Below are 8173 nucleotides of genomic sequence, written 5' to 3' on the forward strand. Positions count from 1 at the left end.
CCCTTTACTCATACAGGCTAAGTACAGTTCTACTGCCCTTTACTCATAGAATAAGAACAACATTTCTTTCACCCCCGCATTCAAGTGATTTGTAACCCAACCCCAGCCAATATCTATCACTTGGGCAACACAGCTCTGTTTGCTGGGGCGGGGGCGGGGGGTGAAGGGAAATCCCTGGACCCCAGACAGCACCAATGCAACATAGCAACCAAGGAATCCAAGGAATTTACACGTGACGTACATCACTTAATGCTCTCTAATGTGACACGTGGGCTTGTGTGTTGCGACAGTTTCTTGAAGTCCGGCGGTGTGGTACAAATCACATATCTAATCTCCAGTCTGACATCAACAGTAGATCAATACTGAGACTTGATGGACACAAGTGTGCTGAATCCAGCTTCACACAAATACATGCTCATGAAAGGCACCATCAGTTTCAAGGCATGTGTTGAGAGTGTAGGATATTCATCCTTCACAGTGAACCAGATCTCTGGGGGAGAAAGTTGGGCATATGTTCCCCACAAGAACTGATTACAAGAAATTTTGATGAGCTGTTTGATTTCACCAGCTGGCAAATCCAGAGCATCAGCCTTGCACTGAAAGGGGTCACACACCCAATCATACTTTGTCACATCCACACTTGGGGAAAAAGGATGCAAACCACTTCTCCAGCTGGCTGAGATGCTCAGCCATCACCTGTGTGGGAGGCTGAATAATTTCATTGTCAGCCAGGAACTTGCAACGCTGTGGGAAGGATTCATAGTTTGTCTGCAACAGATTATTCTTCCAGAAAACAATTTTCTTCATGACTCCTTCGATTACTCAGCTGAAGGGCGTGGGTGTTCTTTTCTTGCAAACCTGCATTCAATTTATTCAGTCTCCCAGATATATCTGTGATATAGGCAAGAAGGCACATCTTCCTTTGACCATGTAGAAAATCAATGAATTCACTCTTTTTGTAGTCCATTGCAAAGGTACACATTTTGTCACTCAGTTCAAAAAATTGTCCCAGTACTTTTCCCCTTGAGAGCCAATGAGCTTCAGTGTGGAACACGACCACATGATCGGACCTCATTTCTTCATGCAGTTTTGCAGACACACACCAGGAGGCTGAGTCTTGGTGTAGGTCATATAATTGTAGATCAAAATGGTGGCCTCCTGGGACGGCATTTGTGGAGCAGATCTGAACACGTTTGGGGGCAAACGGCATCATCTCATGGGCTCAGTCTGGCCCATTGGACCTGCATTCCCCATCTGCTGATGGTGCAACCCCATTTGGGATCATGACCCAGAGTTTGGGAACCTGTGCCCTAGTCCAACTGACTTCACTATGTCATCTCCACAAGGAGCTAGCACAGCTCAGGATAACAGATCTGGTGTGATTAAAAAAATAGCACACGATCTTAAAACCTGTCCTGTCTTCATATTCAGCTATTTCTTTGACTTAATATAATATCGGGCTACATGATTGCATCAGCCAATCAGACTGCCGGATTTCACATGCCATTTACTGAGTCTGAATAGTCTGTCCTAATTTAAAACAGCAGAATGCACACTTTGTATTCGATAAACGAATGGTCAGGAAGCCCAGTTTTCATGTTTTTAATACATTCTGCATTTTTATGCCATTAGATATCTGTGCATGCAGCCGACCGATTTCAAACGCTGTGTGTGCGCGCGTGTGCCCATGCATGGACATGGGTGTGTACATGAACATCAGATATTTGTAGAATCTGAATAGAGATAAGCCCTTTAGGAAAATGTCGAGCTATCTAACGCAACAAAACCTTCCTATATTTAAGTTACCTTTAGAAAGGCTGAGCAGAACTATTTGTGCTGCCATCCCCACTGGCCAGTTGTTCAGAACAGTTTGTTACAGCAAAGGAAAGGTTTCCTCACGCAGAGCAATGTTCTCTTTCTTCCATGTGGAGAAGGACCAGCAATACCAGGGAATGATTTGTTAAATATTTCATTCTTGTTGATCGCTTTAAAGCCCCATTCCTCTCCCACAGTCTGATCCAAGGACTAGTAATGAAGAAACCTCAAAAAGTGACTACAAATGTCAGTTCAGCTAGGCACCCAGAGTTTGGGGGTGACATCTTGAGCCCCACTGAAGTCAATGGGAAAATTCCCTTCGTCTTCAGTGGCTGAACTTTTAGACTCTCTTCGCTCTGCACAGCTTGGCTGAAAATTTTATGAGGAGTGGCTCAGTTGTGATGTTTCTAGTACTTTTTGCTGGGGAGACCAGAGAAGCTGTCTCTTTCACCGTAGTTTGACATTTCCACTTTCTAGCTGTAACCAGGAACTGCAGAGTGGGGAGTAGGTTGCTATACGTAACCCCATTGTGATCAGCTGATAACTGGACTAACTCTATTCCACCTTGATTTAATCCTTGATGATTTATTAGAATGGGAAATGATGGATCATGTCTTTATTAATAGCATTATATAATGTACTATGAAAGGAAACCCAGCTTCTCCCACATTACTTTGTGGAAACGATAGAAACAGAAAACAAAGCAGAACTCTACTGTCCCCACCATCCCCATGGTCCTGTCTTTGAGACTGGTTCAAAGGAAGGGAAGCTCCCAAATGTTCCACATTACCCCCAGCAGCCGGGCAATCTGGAGTTACCTCAAACAATTATGGTCCTGCAACTAGAGATGCTAAAAGCCTCCTTTCCTCAAGGTCAGGGTAAGAGAAGCCTGCACTTGACAACCAAATCCACCAGCCAACACCCTGTTCTCAATCTGCCTCTGCCTGCCCAGCTGGAACGGTCTCCTTTCAGTGAGCATGCTGACTTACATTGTGGGTGGGTTGTCTGCCAGGTCCCTTTCCTGATAGCACAGCGAAAAGATCAAGTTGCACATGGTGACATAGCAACTCTGCCCCCTTCCCTCCAAAGCACATACCCTTTTCAAGCCTCAAAAGTGGTCAGCAGCGCAAGTACGCGGGGAAGGTCCAGGTCTAAGTCTATTTTGTACATTTCCTGATTGCCAGTTCTTCCCTGAACTGTTCAAACTGGCGCTGGTTAACGAGCTGGTTAACGAGCTGTGATTATTTTCACAAATGAAAGTATAAGGATGGGATGCACTTTGGCGGAGGAACAAAGTTACCCATAGGGTGTATGGCGGCAATCACTACATAGCAAGCCTTAGCAAAAGAAGTACAGTGCTAAGACACTTCTTGGAGCCAGCAACACTATGTGTACAGTTCTCAGCAACAACTTCAGTAAAGCATTCACTGTTACTTAAAAAGCCTCCAGTAGTGTTTCTTAGGTTATGAGAGCAAGTTGGCATCAGAACACAACTGAAAGAAAGAGAACAGAACCTGAAAAGTAACTGAAAATGGACCAATTAAAGTCTCCTGCAAAGTCAGTGTTTGAAGGAAATGCAGCAGAAAACTGCAGAAAGTGGAAGCAAGTACATGAGCTGTGTAGCATTGAGAGTGGCGCAGACAAAAATGATGAATGGCTGCAAACAGCATTATTTCTTCATAGGGCAGGTGAAGAAGCGAGAAAGGTTGTTAATACTTTGCATCAGACAAAGAAAAAATACAGATCTTAAAGAATACATTGGAAGCATACCGTGCACCATGAGATGTCACGTATGAGAGGTGTACATTTTTCACCGGAAGTCAGGCAGATGGGGAAAGTATGGACCAATATAGGACTGATTTAAAACTGGCAGCACAATCTTGCAGATTTGGAGAACGGTGTGAATCGCTCATTGACGACTGCATCGTGGGTAGTGTTGTGTCAGTTTCAGGCTGTTGAGGGCTGTTTAACCCTTGAAGACGCTGTGTACATATCGTGCCGATGAAATGACTGCAAAATAATTGAAAGGGCTGGGTGGACCGGGAAAATATGTGAACAGATTGCAGTGTAAATCAGGGGCATGGTCATGGCCCACCTACTTAGCACTGAGGCCCGCCCAGAGCATGGGCGGGGCCAGTGCCCCACAAATCCACAGGCTGGGAGGGGGGTGAGTCGTCCCAGGCAGAGGGGGGTGCCTCATGGGGGCGGGTCAGGATGGGGCTAGTACTGGGGCTGGAGCAGAGCTGGACCAGGTGCCTAGGCATGACTGGGCTGAGCATGAGCAGGGTGCTGGAGACCGGGGTAGCAGCGCATGGCGCCGGCAGGACAGAGGGATGCGGCCAGCCAGGCGGATGGACACTGAGCTGGGTGCAGGAGGGGTGGGCGAGCCTGAGCCCCAACGGGGCCCCCTCTGCCCCATGGGAGTGTCCTGCAGCCTGTGTGCCCCAGGCAGCCTCCTTTTGTGGTGGCTGCTGAATGGTAAAGGCCGGCTGGAGGGACCCCCATTCCTTCTGCCCCCCGTCATTGTCTGTCCCCCCAAAAGTCAGGGCCTACCCAGATTTCCAGTCCTAGCTACACCACTGGTGTAAGTCTGCCTTTATAAGCACTCACACATGCAGCCATGGACATGAGGACATCCTGCTGCTAATAAAGCCAGCGATCAAGAGAAGTGAAAAAAAAGAGGAGTCCGCGGAAACTCAGGATTGGTATAGATGTGGCCAGTGCCATGCCATAAGAAACTGTCCTGCATATAGGCAAGAATGCCAAAGATGTGGCTGCAACTTTATTCTTAAATGACTGGGAGTACCCAGTAGATAAAAGTGTACAGTGCAGGTAATTCCATAATCATTTCAATATGTACCGGGGGAGAGGGAGGTCTGTCAGCCTTCCCTGTTACCCAACCTGTTACACAAGCAACCCTATGCTGGGACCTCACCCCCACCCTCCGCAATGAGGGTTATGGGGGAGCTTTCAAGGTGGAGGAGGGGTTGGGTCCATTCCATACCAGTCATAGGAGCCCCATCCTTCCTCTGTTTCCATTCCTTTAAAGAATACCTCCTTTAAACCCTTTACCAATCTATTTTATCTGATCACTGTATTCATTCCCTATAGAGTACCTGCACTGAACATCTGCCACAAGGAGGCTCCAGCAATTAGCTTGGTTTCCTCTCCCCATACCTAGCTGAGTTCTCAGACATATCCTAATGTCCCCTTTAATATTGGCCAAAAATGTATCAGCCCCCAAGTCTGACAGGTGGACCCCATCCTCCCTGAATAATTCTGGGGCCCCGTATCGTATGTCTGGAGGCAAAATTACTGACTCCTTCCCATGACACCATTGAATCTGGCCACATCCTTATTCACTTACCTCTTTGTCTTGTAGAGCCACAGACACTTCACAGCTCCCCGCCACACCCTGCATTACAGTATGTCTCATCAATTTTTACTCCTGGGAAAAGTTCCAGGATCTGCCCAAGTCCTCATATCTGAGCATTAACTCTACCCCTTTACACATTCCCTAATAATTTTCCCCAAGGTGAACCACAGTTATATCTGGGGCCCGCTCACAGGCCCCCACAATGTACAGAAGGGGCTCAGCTGGTCCCATAATAATGCCCCTCCGTCTGTGCCAGCTCAGGACTGCTTCACCACTGAGGCTCAGCTGCGAACCTCCAGACAACTGGAATGCTTGGCTATGTGTCCAGTAAACACCACTGTGCAGATCCACCATCTGCCAGCATCTGGAATGAAAACACAACAGAAAATTAGCATAGATTCCCCACGTAGGGTCTCACATTCATTCTGTATGCTTCACTGTTGTCATAAATATAAAGGGAAGGGTAAACCCCTTTGAAATCCCTCCTGGCCAGGGGAAAGCTCCTCTCACCTGTAAAGGGTTAAGAAGCTAAAGGTAACCTCGCTGGCACCTGACCAAAATGACCAATGAGGAGACAAGATACTTTCAAAAGCTGGGAGGAGGGAGAGAAACAAAGGGTCTGTGTCTGTCTGTATGCTGCGCTGGCCGGGGACAGAACAGGAATGGAGTCTTAGAACTTTTAGTAAGTAATCTAGCTAGGTATGTGTTAGATTATGATTTCTTTAAATGGCTGAGAAAAGAATTGTGCTGAATAGAATAACTATTTCTGTCTGTGTATCTTTTTTGTAACTTAAGGTTTTGCCTAGAGGGGTTCTCTATGTTTTTGAATCTAATTACCCTGTAAGATATCTACCATCCTGATTTTACAGGGGGGATTTCTTTATTTCTATTTACTTCTATTTTTTATTAAAAGTCTTCTTGTAAAACACTGAATGCTTTTTCATTGTTCTCAGATCCAAGGGTTTGGGTCTGTGGTCACCTATGCAAATTGGTGAGGCTTTTTATCCAACATTTCCCAGGAAAGGGGGGGTGTAAGTGTTGGGAGGATTGTTCAGTGTTCTTAAGATCCAAGGGTCTGGGTCTGTAGTCACCTAGGCAAATTGGTGAGGCTTTTTACCAAACCTTGTCCAGGAAGTGGGGTGCAAGGTTTTGGGAAGTATTTTGGGGGGAAGGACGCGTCCAAACAGCTCTTCCCCAGTAACCAGTATTAGTTTGGTGGTGGTAGCGGCCATTCCAAGGATAACGGGGGTAATATTTTGTACCTTGGGGAAGTTTTGACCTAAGCTGGTAAAGATAAGTTTAGGAGGTTTTTCATGCAGGTCCCCACATCTGTACCCTAGAGTTCAGAGTGGGGGAGGAACCTTGACAACTGTGAATAAAGGGACACATCTCTTCCTGGGCTTATTGCCACGTATGCCCTCACAGCCTCCACAGAGCAGATTCCGGGCTCACCACCCTCCTGTAAAATGATGGATTCAACCCCAGCCTCCTTAATCTGTCTTTGACTTCCTCAATGTTAATATAACCAATTGCCCCTCCCAGTGTTTATCCCTCAGTTCCTAGGCCCTTCCAGAAGAATCCCTACAGGACCCATGTACTAGCTCACTGATCCTAAAAGTTCCACAAAATGCAACCAGAAATGCTGCCCTGAACAAGGCCACCTCCTGTCCACAATGACAAATGGATTCCAGGATCTGCATCAGGTGCTTGACATATTAACAGTGATGGGATGATGTGTAGCCTCCCTATTGCTGGGGCTTCAAGACCACCCCACTAGAAACCTTCAAACTAAAACAAGGGCACGGGTCACTTGCTGGAGGATTCTCTGCTCCTTGAAGTCTTTAAACCACGATTTGAGGACTTCAATAGCTCAGACATAGATTAGGGGTTTGTAACAGGAGTGGGTGGGTGAGATTCTGTGCCCTGCCGTTGTGCAGGAGGTCGGACTAGATGATCATAATGGTCCCTTCTGACCTTAGTATCTATGAATCTATGAATCTGGGCAACCATTCAGACTTCTGCCAAATGTAAGGGCTGATAGGTGAGTGGAGATGGTTGAAGACGCCAGTCATTGGTGTGCTAATAACACCATGTACTGCAGCCCATGTTCCTCTGCAATGAGCCATATCGATGACAGGCCTTCCACATCCTGAAACTGCACAAAGTCATTAAACTGCATTAAAACTTCTCTCATAGCTCTGCAATGTTTGCAGAGCTACTTGATAGCCATCATATACCAAGGTTCCATAGTGCCAGCAGCATCCATCCAGGTTCCTCACTGGCTTCATCTGAGAATGAGAAAATGTATCAGCTGTGCCATTATCAACCCCAGGCACATGTCTGAAAGAGAAACAGATAATAAAGCTTAATCACTGTAGTACAAATGCCTTCACCAACCTCATGTGTGATCTGGAGGACTGGCAATTGATAACATATGCTACTGCCATGGTGTCACACCAGAAACACACCCTTTTATTAGCAAACTCTGTTCCCCAAATGACCACTGCAGCCAAAATGAGAAAAAAAAATCCAGAAATGTTATTTCCTTTTTGTGTCCTGGCAGAGGGCCATTGCTGGGCACACCGCCTGCCTTGGTAATCACCTCAAAATCCATACCTCCTGAAGCATCTGACTGGATCTTTAAATCCTCCTCAAGTATCCATTCCTCCTGCCATAATGAGACTCCATTAAAATGGCTCAGAGCTGTTCCCACACCCCCAAATCCTCCTTCATCTCTCTATAACTTTTATAAAATGGTGAGGTCTTGCAATGCCTGGGGTCACCACTGAAAGCCAGGTGCAGACTGCCCATCTCGGGGCTACCACCTAGCAGGCAGGGTTAAAGATGCCCAGTAATAGATTGCAGCTCCCAGAGTATAGCTTTCTTGCCCCTCCCACCCCCCCACCCCCAGTAGCTCCTGAAGCTTACCAGAGGGAGTTGCGATATACCCTCCAGGATGTCCCACTCAGTCCCTTGGTAGGT

Source organism: Lepidochelys kempii, chromosome 2, assembly GCF_965140285.1.
Source record: "Lepidochelys kempii isolate rLepKem1 chromosome 2, rLepKem1.hap1, whole genome shotgun sequence".
In the NCBI taxonomy this organism is placed as follows: Eukaryota; Metazoa; Chordata; order Testudines; family Cheloniidae; genus Lepidochelys; species Lepidochelys kempii.